Source organism: Dendropsophus ebraccatus, chromosome 1 (genome assembly GCF_027789765.1).
Source record: "Dendropsophus ebraccatus isolate aDenEbr1 chromosome 1, aDenEbr1.pat, whole genome shotgun sequence".
In the NCBI taxonomy this organism is placed as follows: Eukaryota; Metazoa; Chordata; class Amphibia; order Anura; family Hylidae; genus Dendropsophus; species Dendropsophus ebraccatus.
In genome coordinates, this window is record NC_091454.1 from 111,559,176 (window position 1) to 111,577,802 (window position 18,627).

An 18,627-nucleotide genomic window follows, 5' to 3' on the forward strand; every position below is an offset into this window, starting at 1 on the left:
CCGTGTGCTACCAGTAGATTATAGCCCCCCTGTGCGCTATCCCTAGTAGTATATAGCCCCCCGTGCACTCCCCAGTAGTATATAGCCCCCTGTGCGCTCCCCAGTAGTCTATAGCCCCTCTGTGCACTCCCCCAGAAGTATACAGCCCCCTGTGCGCTCTCCCCAGTAGTATATAGCCCCCCTATTCGCTCTCCCCAGTAGTATATAGCCACCCTGTACGCTCGCCCCAGTAGTATATAGCCCCCCCGTGCACTCCCTAGTAGTATAAAGCCCCCCTGTGCGCTCCCCAGTAGTAAATAGCCCCCATGTGCTCTCCCCAACAGTATATAACCCCCCTGTGCTCTCCCCAACAGTATATAGCCCCCATGTGCTCTCCCCAACAGTATATAACCCCCCCTGTGCTCTCTCCAATACTATATAGCCCCCATGTGCTCTCCCCAACAGTATATAGCCCCACTGTGCTCTCCCCAATAGTATATAGCCCCCATGTGCTCTCCCCAACAGTATATAACCCCCCCTGTGCTCTCCCCAATAGAATATAGCCCCCATGTGCTCTCCCCAACAGTATACAGCCCCCCTGTGCTCTCCCCAACAGTATATAGCCCCCCTGTGCTCTCCCCAATAGTATATAGCCCCCATGTGCTCTCCCCAACAGTATATAGCCCCCCTGTGCTCTCCCCAATAGTATATAGCCCCCCCTGTGCTCTCCCCAACAGTATATAGCCCCCCTGTGCCCTCCCCAATAGTATATAGCCCCCCTGTGCTCTCCCCAACAGTATATACCCCCCTGGGCTCTCCCCAACAGTATATAGCCCCCCTGTGCTCTCCCCAATAGTATATAGCCCCCCCCCCTGTGCTCTCCCCAACAGTATATACCCCCCTGGGCTCTCCCCAACACTATATAGCCCACCTGTGCCCTCCCCAATAGTATATAGCACCCTTGCTGTGTGCAACCCCCCCCCCCCCCCGTTCGCTCCCGCTCCCCCTCCCCCTCCCATATAACATTAAAAAAAAAAATCAGTTATACTCACCCGGGTCCTCGCGTTCCTCTTCTCTTCCCTCTTGTGGCCGCACTGCAGCGGTCACAAGAGGCTGCACTCCCCTTACCCTCGCGCCGACACTCCCGTGACGTAATGTCGGGCGCCAGAGGGAGAGTGCGACCTCTTGTGACCGCAGCAAGTGCGGCCACAAGAGTGACTGACAGGGAGGGAGCCAATGGCGCTCTCTCTCTGTCAGTACCGCTGCTCCTGCTGAAGCGCAGCGGCGGGCGGAGGGGCGCAGCGGCGGGCGGAGGGGCGCAGCGGCGGGCGGAGGGGCACAGCGGCGGGCGGGGGGGCCCTGCAGGGGGCGCCATGGATGGGTAAGTAGATTACCCATCCATGGCGCTCCACCCTGACAGGCTGGTGGCCGGAGCCCTGTGCGACCGCATTGGTCGCACATAGCAACGGCCGGCCTGCTCAGGGTGGGCCCCTTTAACCAGTGGGCCCGGTGCCCGTGCACCATGTGCCCTCTGGTTAAAGCGGCCCTGACAGAGGGGCATAACTACTATATGAGGAGAAAGAGGTGCCTAATTGCTAAATGGGTGTACAGAGTAGGCATAACTACTACATAAGGGCACAGAGGGGACTAATTATTATATGGGAGCATAGCAAGGCCTAACTACTATATAGGGGGCACAGAGGGGACTAATTATTATATGGGAGCATAGCAAGGCCTAACTACTATATAGGGGGCACAGAGGGGTCTCACTACCGTGCACCTACCTTGATCCTATACCATCGCCGGTATTCACTTCCAGATTTGGGGACATTGTGATACTGGACTACTCAACCATATAGTGTCTGAGGCAGGAGACCACTGCAGCCACTAGTTGGCTGTGCAAGCCTTTAATGTCAGATCCCAGAAGCATGCACAACAGGGAATGGAGCTCTGTAATACCACCAGCCGCATGACAGTGAGGAAGGTCAACTTAAAGGGCAACTCCAGCCAAAAATGTTTTCTTTTAAATCGACTGGTGTCAGAAAGTGTCAGGTATAGTAATTTACTTCTATTGAAAAAAATCTAAAGTCTTCCAGTAAATATCAGCTGCTGTATGTCATAGACATAGACATATAGGACATACAGAAGCTGATAAGTACTGGAAGACTTGAGATTTTTTAATACAAGTAAAATACAAATCTCTAGCACTTTTCTGCCGCCCAGCCAATCAGTGGCTGCGGCTGGGCAACACACTGATTGGCTGGGCGGCAGAGCAGGACGCCGGGACCCTGTGCAGCAAGAGACAGGTAATGTATACACGCAGTGGAGCGGGAGCAGATGAAGAGGTTAAGTGGGCGGCTGCATTACATACTCACAGCGGTTTTTCAGAAGTGTGAAAGCACCCTTAAGCAGGAAAATAGTAAGGAACAGCCAAGATTAGGAGAGAGCACTATTCATGACACTTATTTGTTATAGTAAATACTTGCATTTTCTGCATAGCTACAATTCTAAGGCATCCTTATCTAGAACTCTAAATTCTGAAATTCATTTGTTATTACTTCTAAGGCCATGTTCTGCAGTAATCATGGCCTTTGTACTTACGTTGTGCTGCAGGCTGAGGGAATTCCGGCCAGAGTGTATACACATGGTATACACTCCGGCCGGTATCCCTAGCGGCACCACGAGAAACTGACATGTCAGTTTTCTGAGGCCGCTATTCAATGAATAGCAGCTGCAGAAAACCCTGTCAGTGCACACTATGGAGTGTGCGGCTCTGTTCCGGGTCACGGAATGGCCGGTCTCATACAGTGTCAAAACATAGCCTAAAAATGTATGAATAAACTGACAACTTCCTGAGGCCTCACTGATGTGTTGGAGGAATTGCGTGGAGGAGGGCTCTCTCCTTCACATGTTCTGGAGTTGCCCTAAACTGGTCCCTTTCTATAAAGAGGTGTGGTGCTTAGCCTCTACCTTTACAGATCACCCGGTGCCTTTTACTTCAGCATTTTTCCTCCTTTACATCTCTAACATCCCCCTTAAAACTTACTGCCACTCAGTGCTCCATCACCTTGTCAAAGCCGCAAGAGCTTGTATACCCGCCCTTTAGGGCTGCCCGGACCCCCCCCCCCCCCCCCCCACACACACACACACATTCCTATGTGTTGCGCAGCGTAGGAGACATCAAACGTATGGAGTATCTCACGGCCCAGCTCTATGACCGTTCTGCCCGCTTCTTCTGGACATGGTATTATTGGGAACAGACTCTGTAGAGTTCAAAAAACTTTTAGTTCAATAACTCAATATTGGTGTTCTTCTTCCCCCCTCCCTCTCTCTCAGCTCTTCTCCTTCCCTTTTTTTTCCTCTTCCTCTTCTGTGTGTGGGCCTCAGCCCTTTCTGGTTTATTGCACTTTATGACATTGCCTGTTGCACCTATTACAGGTTGTTTTTGTTGTTGTGTCTATTGCATGTCAATTTGCTAATGGCTTTTCTGCCCATGCCTTTATCCGGCACTTGTTTGTGTTATATTTGAAAAACTTGAATAAAATTGAGAATTTTAAAAAGAATAAACTGACAACTGGGCATTTCTATAGTACTTGTCAAAAACGCATGTTTCTACATATTCCACCATTATTAAAACAGACAAAAGAGCTGACAGGTCCCCTACCCACTTATAGACAGTGATTAGTAATTTCAAAGCCCAATACTGCATAGAATTCAGAAATCTATGGAAATAAGTGACTCATTCTCTAACAGAAGCTGAACATGGGTCACACAAGGATATGTGGGGAAGAACAGATGCAGTCATCCTCAGGGAGAATGAATTGTCAGCTTTCCTCTTCCTATGAATGAATCAGAGGGCTGCAATTTTTAAGCATGTTCTTTTCCAAAGTGGGGTCTGAAGCAACCTGCAATAATAATGAAGAAACACATGGCCCAACACAACATAAATAATGTGTTTTTGTGTATCTGCAAGTGTGTTCATTATCGTGACCATGTGAACAGGTTTACCTTCTGTTTTGTTAACTGTGTTTAGTTCAGAATCCAATAGACCAACCCATCTGACTAGCAAAAGAATGGTTTTAAAGGGGTAGTGCGGCGGTAAAGAATTATTGACAGAATAACACACATTACAGTTATACAACTTTGTAATGTATGTTATGTCTGTGAATGGCCCCCTTCCCCGTGTCCCACCACCCCACCCGTGTACCCGGAAGTGTGGTGCGCTATACATACCTGTCACGTGCCGACTCGTCTCCGATCTTCAGTCTGCGACGTCTACTTCGGATGGCCGGGCCGAATCCCTCCGAGCGTCCTAATTGCCGGCCGCCCTCTTCAGCGTCATCAGATGCTCAGCCGCGATTGGCTGAGCATAACTGTGCTCAGCCAATCGCGGCTGAGCATCTGATGACGCTGAAGAGGGCGGCTGGCACTCAGGACGGTCGGAGGGATTCGGCCCGACCGTCTGAAGACGACATTGCAGACTGAAGATCAGAGACGAGTCGGCACGTGACAGGTATGTATAGCGCACCACACTTCCAGGTACACGGGTGGGGGTGGTGGGACACGGGGAAGGGGGCCATTCACAGACATAACATACATTACAAGGCTAGGTTCAGACGCTGTAACTGTGCGGCTGTATTTTTTATGCGGCTGTAAATGTGCGGGTGAAACTCCGGCCGTGGGAAAAAATAGACATGCGGCTCAAAACATACGGTCATTTACTTGGAAATCTGGTTCAACTAAAAATAACAAATAAAATGTTAAGAAAGTGATGCAAACACCTCTGGATGCATCTGGGAAAGCAGGGAACACAGTTTACATGAATTGCTATTACCGGGGTTTGCGATCCTCTGCACTAATGCCGATGTCTCTCATGGTTAATCTATTAAAATAATAAAACACATTTTCTTTGTAATAAAGTCCCTTTCATTGTTCAATAATTAAATGTAAACGATTCCATCATTTTGCAATTAAATATAGTGTTAAAATAAATAGATATATAAATAAATGTATATTTATATATATATTTATTTTTTGACAGTATATTTAATTGCACAATGATGGATTCGTTAGAATTAAATTATTGAACAAAGAAACTGTATTTATTTCCACGAAAATGTGTTTTATTAATTAAATATTAATTAGTACAGGAAGCTCCATAAGCCGTTAATACATATTCCCGGCAATAGAGCATTCTGTACTAATCATCACTTAACTTTAATTAAAACATCAAATGTTTCTTCTAATTATGTTATGACAATAGCATTATTAGAAGAAACATTTAGAATTATATGTGCGCTCAGCTGATTGGCTGTTCGGCTGAGCGCACATATAATGAGCCGGTCCGCAGTACAGTCACTTCATTGTGCTGCGGACCAGCGAAGAGGACACATCGGATGGTGAGTATAGAGCTCTCCCCACCCCCTCCCCAGCACTGCACCCCTCCCAGCAAGGAAGGGGGGTCACTTAACCCCTTCCTTGCTGGGATGGGTGCAGTCTGACATCAGTCTGGCCCCCAGGGGGTTAAAGGGGATGCAATACATCCTCCCTTAACCCCTTGGGGGCCAGACTGTAAGCAGCGATCTGTAAAGATGCTGCATACTGTAAGGAGCACAACACCGCTCACAATGATGGGTGTTGTGCTCCTGTTTGTGTTTTTTTGTGTGTTTCTCCCTTTTTGTTTTTCAGATATCGGTATCCTGGGGATTACGTCGGATTCCATGGACTACGTCGATGACCAGCGATTGTTGTTTTAATTTTTTTAATAAAATGGTCAATGAGGGGTGTGGGGGTGTTTTTATTTGAATAAAAACATTTTTAAACTTGTGTCTTGTCTTTATTTCTTTACTTTATAGACTTAGTAGTGGAAGCCGTCTAATAGACGGAATCCATTACTAAGTTGGGGCCTAGTGTTAGCCGGTATAAAATGGCTAACACTAACCCCCTATTATTACCCCAGTACCCAATGCCACCAGGGGTACTGGGAAGAGCCGGGTGCCAGTGGTCCCGGAGCGTCAAAATTGGCGCTCCTGGACCGGGCGGCAGCAGGCTGGTAAGATTTAGGCTGGGGAGGGCCTAAACCAATGGCTCTTCCCACCCTGGTGTTACCAGGCTGCTGTCGTTTGGTTTTTAACCCGGCTGGTTATAAAAATAGGGGGGACCCTATGTTTTTTTTTAATTATTTATTTATTTAAAAAAAAAAACCGCATAGGGTCCCCCCTATTTTTATAACCAGCCGGGTTAAAAACCAAACGACAGCAGCCTGGTAACACCAGGGTGGGAAGAGCCATTGGTTTAGGCCCTCCCTAGCCTAAATATTACCAGCCTGCTGCCGCCCGGTCCAGGAGCGCCAATTTTGACGCTCCGGGACCACTGGCACCCGGCTCTTCCCAGTACCCCTGGTGGCATTGGGTACTGGGGTAATAATAGGGGGTTAGTGTTAGCCATTTTATACCGGCTAACACTAGGCCCCAACTTAGTAATGGATTCCGTCTATTAGACGGCTTCCACTACTAAGTCTATAAAGTAAAGAAATAAAGACAAGACACAAGTTTAAAATTTTTTTTATTCAAATAAAAACACCCCCACACCCCTCATTGACCATTTTATTAAAAAAATTAAAACAACAATCGCTGGTCATCGACGTAGTCCATGGAATCCGACGTAATCCCCAGGATACCGATATCTGAAAAACAAAAAGGGAGAAACACACAAAAAAAACACAAACAAGAGCACAACACCCATCATTGTGAGCGGTGTTGTGCTCCTTACAGTATGCAGCATCTTTACAGATCGCTGCTTACAGTCTGGCCCCCAAGGGGTTAAGGGAGGATGTATTGCATCCCCCTTAACCCCCTGGGGGCCAGACTGATGTCAGACTGCACCCATCCCAGCAAGGAAGGGGTTAAGTGACCCCCCTTCCTTGCTGGGAGGGGTGCAGTGCTGGGGAGGGGGTGGGGAGAGCTCTATACTCACCATCCGATGTCCCGATGTGTCCTCTTCGCTGGTCCGCAGCACAATGAAGTGACTGTACTGCGGACCGGCTCATTATATGTGCGCTCAGCCGAACAGCCAATCAGCTGAGCGCACATATAATTCTAAATGTTTCTTCTAATAATGCTATTGTCATAACATAATTAGAAGAAACATTTGATGTTTTAATTAAAGTTAAGTGATGATTAGTACAGAATGCTCTATTGCCGGGAATATGAATTAACAGCTTATGGAGCTTCCTGTACTAATTAATATTTAATTAATAAAACACATTTTCGTGGAAATAAATTCAGTTTCGGTGTTCAATAATTTAATTCTAACGAATCCATCATTGTGCAATTAAATATACTGTCAAAAAATAAATATATAGATAAATATACATTTATTTATATATCTATTTATTTTAACAGTATATTTAATTGCAAAATGATGGATTCGTTAGAAATAAATTATTGAACAACTAAAGTGTCTTTATTACAAAGAAAATGTGTTTTAGTAATTTAATATATTAACTATTAGAGGCATCGGCATTCGGCATCATTGCCGGCTATTTTTGAAGTACTCCGTACGGACCGCATGTCAATCCTCGGCCGCATGTCCAGCCGCAAACAATGGTCTTGTTCATTTTTACGGGTCCGTTTACGATCGGGCCGTAGATTCAGACATAGTGTGCACTGTGCAGCCGCATATTCTATACTTCCAAGCATACACACGAACCACCAAAAATACCGCCGCACAATTACAGCCGCAAATACAGCCGCACAGTTACAGCGTCTGAACCGAGCCCAAAGTTGTATAACTTTGTAATGTGTGTTATTCTGTCAATAATTCTTTACCGCCGCACTACCCCTTTAAATGCAGTATACCTACTTTTCCTTGTTCTATTAAATATTATCACTAGTTCTCCCAACCAGCTTCTGTCCACTTAATATCAACGGAAGACCTATGTTCAAGCATAGAAGCAGCCAGTATCAGTGTCACTGGTTGTAAAAAAAAAAAAAAAACTCTCATGTAGGAGTAATAACAGCAGGCTTGAGGGAGTTTTTTTTTTTTGTACAACCAGTCATACTCTTGTCTAAGCATTTATTTGTATATAGGTGGTGGTACAGTATCAAAGGTTACTTTATTTACCGTTACTGCCATAGTACATATACATACCTTTTTTATACCTCACAATACATTGAAAATAATCACTCACATACAGACTGTAAGAAACAAGTTTATTGATATGTATTATTATGTATATTATTAAGCATAGTCATTTCATTTAACAACAACTAGTAGGGCTGTTCAGTAATATATTGCATATAATAATCATGGTAATAATATAATATTATTTCTCGATGAATCATTTAGAAATAACTGTACTGTATAATGATAGAATAAGCTATTTTCTATAATACTAATCTAGATCTACCTCTGTACACTAACTATGTAGCAGAAATAGTTATCTCTAATAACAACAGCACCTACTAGCACACAATTGTCAGTACACACAGGGAGAATTCTATCCAAACTGACAGGTTGTGGTTGTAAAACAGTTGTATCATTTATACATCATTATTACTGTGGAGTAATATTACAGCTTCTGTTATTTCATTATTAAAACAATGCTACCACAGTTTAGACTGTTAGGCCTTTTTCACACGTTCAGTATTATTTTCAAGTCCGTAGAGTCCTCCTGCACAATCCGCTAAAAATTACGGATTGGGCATCCGTATTGCATCGGTTTTTCCGTAAGTTTGTTGTTTTTTCACTGACTGCACAATACTAGTTAATAAAGTTGAGTAGGTTAAAAAAAAACTAGCACCATTATGCACAACCACTAAAATGAGTCACATGATCACATGTCGGCCATTTTACTTTGCCATTTCTGGTTTGCTTTACTGTGAGACAGTTCTGGTAAATAAATAATTAGTTAATTCTCCTTCTGTATGCCGACACATGTCCTTCTGCAGCTCCTTCTTCCTGCTTGTGGTTGCTTAGAAATACAACCTTATGACCTATGAATCATCCGTATTTTTTTTACGGAATACAGATGCCAAACAGGTTACAATCCATAAAAAAATAGCGGATCCCATTGATTTCTATCGGATCCAAAAATTACATAACGTGTGAATAAGGCCTTATTCTGACAGAACCTTTAGTTTAAATGTATTAGTTCAATTGTTTAAATAAAAAAAAATAGGTTACTATAAAATAGAATACAAAAATAAACTCTGTATTTCATTTTTGATTCGGCCAAGTCGTACGTCAAGATTGGTCCATGTGAAATTAAAAGCGGCAAGTTTCTCTAAGAAAAGCCTCTCATGCATTATACAGCAACTCTGTACCATCGCTTTGCAGAAATTTAGTCAATATGAGGATTACAAATAATATATGAAGTATGCCATCACACAGGAAAAAGACATGCATTGTTTAACAAAAATACACCTTGGTCCTATACATTCTACACACTCTACTACTACATATATTTTGTTAGTAATATTTGTGGGGCCACAAGAGAAATTGGAATGGTTCTAAAGAACTAATATATTTACCTCAGTTCTACCCAATACCTATATGCTGTATACTACTATCCCTTAATAAAAAAAAACCAGAGGGGCTGGTGTGCATATCCCCGCAACCCCTAAGGCACTGCCCCACCCTCTGTGACCCGGTGGGGCCTGCTGTTCTTATGGTTACCTGGCGTAGTCCCCCAACTTTCATTCTCTTGGCTCTCCGGCACATGAGTGACGTCACTCTTGTGCTAGAGAGCTGGGAGAATGAGCGCTGGGGGTCTACCCCAGGTAGGCAGGGAAAGCAGGGGCCCATACACTGTGTCAGCAGCACTCTGAACGTTACGTTTTAGGGCCCCGTGAATCCTGTATGGCGTATAGGATTCATGGGGCCCCAAAACATGCCCAGGTCTGGTATAAGGCGAGATGTCTAAATCCGAATCATCAAAATTAATGGCGTTAAAGGGGTAGTGCGGCGCTAATAAATTATTCACAAAATAACACACATTAAAAAGTTATACAACTTTGTAATGTATGTTATGTATGTGAATGGCCCCCTTCCCCGTGTTCCCCGACCCCCGCCTGTGGACCCGGAAGTGTAGTGCGCTATACATAACCTGATCCGTGACGACCCCCGTCCGCCGTCTTCTGACAGTGAAGTAATCTTCGGGAGGCCGGCCAACCCGCTCCTGCTGTCCCTCATGCCGGCCCCCCTCTGTCGCGTCATAACTATGCTCAGCCGCGATTGGCTGAGCACAGTTATGCTCAGCCAATCGCGGCTGAGCACAGTTATGACACGGCAGAGCGGGGCCGGCATGAGGGACGGCAGGAGTGGGTCGGCCGGCCTCCCGAACATTACACTGTCAGAAGACAGCGGACGGGGGTCGACGTGTATCAGGTATGTATAATGCACTACACTTCTGGGTCCACGGGCGTGGAACACGTGGAAGGGGGCCATTCACATACATATCATACATTACAAAGTTGTATAACTTTGTAATGTGTGTTATTTTGTGAATAATTTCTTAGCGCCGCACTACCCCTTTATAATACTACCAACTAGCCAAGGATAGCTAGACATAAGCCCCTGACAAGGTGTCTGTATTAAAAAGGAAAAAAATAAGCACAAGACCACTAAAACAGTAACCCACTTAAGGAGAAGGATAACTTTTTACATAATTTCTAACGTAAGTGGCTAAAGCGTTTGTAAGGGAATTTAATACAACTAGGTAAAGAACAATCCATGTGTTATTTAAAGAGGTTGACTGGGAAAAATGAATACTTGGCCAGACTGCCGGGGCCATGTTTGTAAAGTATACTCCCCTGCCCCACTCCCCCCTGCTACTGGATCCTGGGCCACCTGCTCTGCACCACTGCCTCTGTTTTCATAACCTACCATGATGTCCCACTCCCACCGGAAAAAGACAATCAGCCATTTCCTATGGGAACCGGACATCATTGTATGTTCTGAAAATACAGGCAGCGGTCCAGAGTGGGCGGCCCAAGATCTGGTAGCAGCGGGGAGTGGGACAGGTGAGTATACTTTACGAACATGGCCCTGGCAGTCTGGCCAAGTATTTATCTTAGCTGTATACAGGGAATTCGAAAAAAGTACTAAAAGAAGAACGGCAACAGATAGAGAGGCCTGAGACGGCTTAAAATACTCACAGGGACTTGGTGAGTGTGACCAGCAAGGTTGTGGAGCATTTTATTTGTTTTATCTCATAAGCAGAGTATACCTTTAATTAAAGGAGTTGCTCCATCTGGTCTCCCTCTCTTATAAAAGAATATGCAAGTGATCAGCAGCCTAGCAGCTGAAAGACTCTGGCAGCTTTCTTATCACCAGGGGAAGCTGTGGAACTGCATGGTACCCATTCAAATGAATAGGCAATTATGTAATACAGTACATGCTTGTGCTGAGTCCTTCACAGCCGGAGACTCCTGCTGCTCTGGTTGGTATGGGTATCCTGAGAGGAAATCCTCTTCTATAATGCCAACACATCCTAACCAGACAAAGTCTATCAAGAGATATATGGGAAGCTATTATATCATTAGATAGCATTATGCTGCGTTTACACGAAACGATTATCGTGCGAATTAGCACGATAACGATCGTATTTGAACGATAATCGTACGTGTAAACGCAGCTAACGATCGAACGACGAGCAAGAAATCGTTCATTTTGATCTTTTAACTTGTTCTTAAATCGTCGTTCGTAAAAAATTCGCCGATCGTTCCGTGTAAACAGTCGTTGTGCGAAAGTACGGCCGCCCACCGCCCGCTCGCAGCCCGGCCCCCCGCTCATCCGCAGCCCCCTGCTCCGGCTCGATCGCCACCCCCGCCGACGCCGCTCCGATCGCCACTCTGATCGCCCCCCGCCGACGCCGCTCCAATCGCCCCCCTCCCGGCCACGAGCATACGTTACCTGCTCCGCGCAGCAGGTCTTCGAAATCCCCGACTCCCCTCTTCAGTGCCTTGATTGGCTGAAGAGGTGAGCCGGGAATTTCAAACAGCTCCTCTTCAACCAATCAGTGCTCCTCTTCAGCACTGATTGGCTGAAGAGGAGCCGTTTGAAATTCCGGGCTCACCTCTTCAGCCAATCAATGCACGGCAGCACTGATTGGCTGAAGAGAAGCCGTTTAAAGCCGTTTTAGCATTAGATAGGCAGCTCTGCTTAGATTTCAAAATAGTTACTCACTTTGCAATTTTTGTTCACTTCCATAAACTACAATTTATGTTCATATTCATTATGGTTTGTCACCATCGGCTGTCCTGCATTTGTCACAATAATGCAATTAAAATGCCTTAAGGTGCATTCACACGTACAGGATCTGCAGCAGATTTGATGGGCCAGATTAGATTCAAAGCAAATCTGCAACTTCAAATCTTTTGCGGATCCTGTACGTGTGAACATAGCTTTAAAGGGGTAGTTCGGCAAAAAGAAAAAAAAAATCTTTTAAATCAACTGGTGCAAGAAAGTGCCAGAGATTTGTTATTTACTTCCAATAAAAAAAATCTGAAGTCTTCCAGTACTTATCAGCTGCTGTATGTTTTGCAGTAAATGGTATTCTTCCCAGTCTGGAGAGCAGAACAGGTTTTCTGTGGGGATTTGCTACCGCTCTGGACAGTTCATGTGATAGAAGTAATGACTGGAAATAATACAACTAATACACATTTTCTGACTTCCTACCACTTCCTGCAGGACATACAGCAGCTAATAAGTACCAGAAGACTTGAGATTTTTGAGATAACAGAAGTAAATTATACATCTCTGTCAGTTTCTGGCATCAGTTGATTTGAAAACAAGTAAATAAATACATTTGGCTGAACTACCCCTTTAATAGAATATTATCTCAAAAACTGCCAGGACATTTTTAGATTTTGTAGCTGTGATTTGTAGCATTTTATACTTGAGGATAAAATATAATATGCCTGCTGCTTTTTCTGAACAGTTTAAGGCTATGTTCACACAACGTGAACACCCGGCTGTTCCGTGACCCTGGCCGGGTCACGGAACGGCCGGTCTCAGCCCGGCTCGTACTTAAGTACCGGCCGGGTGATCTTTCCGGCCGCGGAGCTCTGATGATGATGATCATTAGAGCTTCCCATAGCCCACAGTGAAGCGAGCGGCCGGAGCCGTGTAAACTGACAGGTCTTTCTGCGGCCGGAATTCACTGAATTCCAGCCGCAGAAAACTGACATGTCAGTTTTTTTCCAGTGCCGCATGGGATCCCGGCCGGAGCGCATACGATGTGTGTACGCTCCGGCCGGGATCCCATTGAAAATAAGGCTATGTTCCACCCCTCAAAACTACGGCCGTAGCTCTGCGGCGAAAATGTTATAGATGTAAGTAAATTCAGTCAAAGGATCGCTGAAAATGTCAAGGGGTGAATGCTGAGCCCTGAGATTCCTTTTCTTTACTAGTGCTTATAACTAAATTACAGCTGTATTTATCACCGACACTTTAGACTACAACTTCCCTGCATGTGATAAAGTAAGAGGGGGTAGTAAAAAAAAACAAAAACCTCTATAGAATATGCTACCACCAATTGTATGACCTCATGCACATGGCTTCCAAGGAGACTCCTTTCCCTGTGCCTGACTCTTTTTAACCCTATTTATTTCACAATCCTGTAGCATTTCAGAGTTGAGTATAGTTCATTGTAATGGACAGCTTTTCAGTATTTCATGTTGCCCATGGTAAGGGGGTTACAGTACTTTTAACTGCTGCTCAATATATAGGAAATAAAAAGACATAAGCTGACAATGCACAAAATCAGTATTTCCAAAGGCACCTGTGCAGTATCTATCGACTAACAGCCAATGTATTATGCTGGCAAATATCACCCAACATTTGGGCTCATTATCCTAATGCTGAATCAGATTGACTGTTATTAAAAATCCAAGACAGGTAAGTGTTGGGATATGCCTGAAGTCTGTAGCAAAATCTGCATGCTTTTCACTTAAAGGACAACTCCGGCACGACCTCAAAAAAAAAAAAAACACAGACGTACACACAGTTCATACTCACCATCCCTCCGGTGACAACCGCAACTTGAATCTCCTGCCGCCCGCGACTCCGTCACCTCCGGCTGGCGTCTTCGGAACTCCCTCACTTCTGGGTCCGTGTGAAGTGAATGGGAGAGAAAAGGCTGCCGATGCGCAAGCTCAGCCAATCAGGAAGCTGGAAGCCATGTGATGCGGTCCAGCCAATGAAAAGGCTGCTGGTGCGCAAGTGCACCAGCAGCCTTTTCATGTCCCATTCACTTTAGCAGAAGATGCAGAGGAGCATGAAGACCTGGTGCACCCTGCTGTGACGACATCGTCACTAAATGGCGCCCCGGGAGAAGAGGACGGGGTCGACTTTAATCTGGTATGTATACTTGATTTAACTTCCAAGGGGGGGTCGGGGGTCGGAAGGGGGGGGGGAATCGGGGCCAGACCGCTTATTTAGACACATTACAAAGTTATATAACCTTGTAATGTATGTTAAATAAGCTAATAAAGAAAAAAACTGTGACAGATAGTCACAGAATATCCAGCATCTCCTCCATTGGGTGCCATGTAATGCTATATTACACGCTAGGATTTTAGATGCCAAACCTGCCATGATCAACTTCACCATTATAGTTTATACCATGATTTGTTTGCTTGTCCATGAGAGACAATGCCCTATTCAATGCCTTGGATAAGGCATTATAGTTTACTTTTGTGTATGTTTCACTCCTAATTTTAGCTTACAAATACTGAAAAAAATACTGACTGTCCTCCCCTACACCCCCCTTTCCCTTCCTAAACTGCTCTTTCTTTGTCAGACCCCTCTGTCCTCGAAAAAAACCCCACCTCTGTCTCTTTTCAGACCCCTTACTACCTCCTAACACCTATGGCCCTCTATAGACTACTCTCCTCTCTCTAAACACCTCTGGCTTCCTTCAGACCCTTCTCCCCCCCCTTAAGTGCTCTGTCCTCTCCTACTTCTCTACCCCTCAGCTCTTTCCTTCATTAGACTCCCCTGTCCCTCTCTAGACCCCTTTGTCCTCCTCCAGAACTCTCTGCCCCCCAGACCCCCCTGTCCTTTACCAGACTCCCCCAGACACCTTTGTCTCCCTCCATACACTTCTGTTCCCCTTGAGACCCCTCCGTCCCTTCGAGACTTCACTCTCCTCTCCAGACCCTATTGTCACTCACCTCCACATTTGCAGTTATTTAAAAGAGAATCTTTGACGTGACATAGAGAGACAAAAAAAAAAGGCCATCCCAATACCACTATTCCTATCATTCAGGTGTGTGCTGCTATAGCTAAGATACAGACAAAAGCAGAAGAGTGCAACAGCAGCCTGCAATTGGTAAGACACTCCGTATAGATAATATAGATATTTCGAATGGTAAAACCGCTATAGAAAACTATGGAAAAAATTAGTTTTTTTGCAAACTATTTGATCAGATCGTATGTACCAGCTCAACACGTTAAGGTGACCTCAGAGAGATGGTCCTACACTGACACTGGTCTCTCTTGGGCTAATTCTGAGTGTGCAGGATCAAAAATCAATTAACTTGTTCTTCCACTCTTGAAATGAGGCAAATTTTCCCCACGAGTGGTCATCAGTATACTACATTTTGGACCAGCAATAAAGTAATTAAAGGGGTACTACAGTGAAATACGTTTCTTTCAAATCAACTGGTGTCAGTTAGATTTGTAATTTACTTCTATTTGAGAATCTCAGCTGATGTATGTCCTGTTGGAAGTGGTGTTTTCTTTTTTTCCGTCTGACAGAGTGCTCTCTGCTGCCACCTCTGTCCGAGACAGGAACTCTCCAGAGCAAACAAAAATCCCCATAGAAAACCCCTACTGCTCTGCACAGTTCCTGTCTTGGACAGAGGTGGAAGCAGTGAGCACTGTGTGAGACTAAAAAGAAAACACCACTTCCTGCAGGACATACAGCAGCTGATACATTTGGGGGAGACTGGGGATTTTTTAAATATAAGTAAATTAGAAATCTGTATAACTTTCTGAAACTAGTCGATTTGCTAAAAAAATACTTTTTTCTGGATAACCACTTTAAGGCTATGTCTCCACATTCGCATTTGGAATACGTTTCACACTGTCAAATAATAATAATAATAATAATAATAATAATAATAATAATAATAATGCTTTTATTTGTATAGCGCACACAGATTCCGCAGCACTTTACATTTTTGCCAATTATTGCTCCCTGTCCCCAATAGGGCTCACATTCTAAATCCACGTATCTGTATGTTTTGGGTGTGGGAGGAAACCGGAGTACCCGCAGGAAACCCATGCAAACATCACACTGCTATTGGTTAAGAAATGGGGGTGTGGTTTCAAACGCATTCCGAACGTGAAGGAGTTGTTGTGAGTGTTGAACAATGGCCGTTGTTGCACTGAAAACTGCATTCATTTCAATGTCAATTATTATGCGGCCGTAGTGAACAACAGCCACTGTTCAATACGCTGTGTGAACAACAGCTGCTGTTTGCATTTAATTGCTAACAGTGGCCGTTCTTGTCATAAAAATTACGTTGTATGAACATGGCCTAAAAGTGTTTTAAGGGTAGCTTCACATACCCCGTATCGCAGCTGATTTTATCTAAATAACTGAACACAGCATCAAATCTGCACCATGAAATCTGCTGCGGATCCAGTGTGTGTGAAGGCACCCTTAAACATTTATAAAAAAAAAAAAATGCTGTGTATTTCATAGCATTTTTTAAGACATTCTTTATTTTGTTACATTTGTAACATATATTATTTCTGGCTTTGCTATGGAATTTAGAAAAACAAAAAACAATAATTGCCAAAAAACCTGGCACAAACAAAATGACTGTGTGTAGACTTTCCAGTATATTGCTGTAGACATTAAAGTAACATTTGATGATGGCGTTAAAAAAAATCTGTTAAAAATGCCAGCATGAATGACATAAAAACAACCCATCCAAAACACTGAGCGTCAATCCAACCTGTTGGTGATTGTTCCATACATTACATAGATTTTTTTTTTGTTTATTACGTTTATTCACAAGCTCCCCTGGATACTGTATGAAATGCCAAGATATGTTATATACATTATGTAGTAGATAATAATGTGCTTTATTCTACTGTGCTTGCAGCATTCTGTACCCTGTGCACCTATTCATTGAGTTGCAAGTGTTTATTGTGTTATCACTAAATATATAAAAATAATATTTTCTTAACATTTTATTAACTAGATAATGAAAAATATAAACATCTATATATGTAGATATATCTATGTATGTGAATAAAAGGTACAAACAGTTCTAGCACCTATACCTAACAAAGTATTGCCAACAATCAGCTACACACATACCTGCATATCAAGATTCATGCACTCAGCCTCTTGAAAATAAAATATACAGTATAGTATATAGCATAATATAGTCAATTTATACAGTTGATTTGACAACTAGAATAATTCAAGAGGACTTGTGCTACTTCATGCTAGACAAAACGAAACAGCACATCTTACCAAATTATCAAAACGTCTAAATCTTCTAATGTGATAAGTTGGAATGACTGCAGTCACGCCAGATATAAAGTACCTCTTACTAGCAAGTCATACTTAGTATTTCAGGAAGGTGAGATGTATGGTGATTTTTGACAACGTTAGCGCCGTATTACATGGCATGATTACATATCAGCGCTCGACAGCAAGCCGGAGGGGCCGCAGGAAGGGCTGTCTGGACAATCCTTAAATCATCCAGGCTGCCCATTGTAGTCAGCGGCGGACTGCTGCTGCTGCTCTTATAGAACGGAGTGCCACGTAGCAGGCTGTCGCTATTATCGTGATTCAATGTGTTGAAAGACCAGGATCTGCCATCAATGTGCATGTCGGCTAATCATGGTCTTTTAACAGGCACTATTGTAGCAACCGATAATCGTCCGGATCAGCTGGTAATCTGCCAAGTATGGGCGATAATCATTTGGTGTTATAGGGCCCTTACAGAGCCATTTTAGCTGTCACCATTACAAGATTGAAGTGGCATGTAAGTTTTGTTGAAGAGGAATATTATTTCACAATTTAAGCATGTTTTTAATATGTTATACTGGTCATATGCTGGAAAGAAATGTGCGCTGTAAAACTGCAAGGGTTAACATCACGCTCAAAGAGCACTGATGTGTGAGGGCTTCTGCATTAGTTCCATACAATAAGGATAGCTTCATGTTATGTTAGTGGTGTCTGTCTGCATTAGGAATACATCACATACAGACCTCATCTCCCTTTTCTTGCTGCATCTTCTAGTAGAGTGATTTAAAAGGAATACTAGCTAATTACATTGCTTAGACAACAACAGGAACATTGCACCTGTTATTAGAAGCCATCAGACACTTTCATCAGAAAACGAATGTTGGGTGCTTGCACTTCATAAAACGTGACAAGCGACTTCTTTACATCACATGTTATAATGTGCCAATAAAGACATCCAGCAGCCCAAGATCTCACAGGTAAGGTTCTCCGAATAACAAAATAGTGGGTGTTCAGGAGAAAAACTATTTTAAGGATAAACAAAATGACAATTTTCCATGGCATTTTTGGCTTCTGTAGAAGAAAAATGATTGCATGTGATTTCTATACATAGAACTATGCATTATTATGCATTATATACATAGAACTAT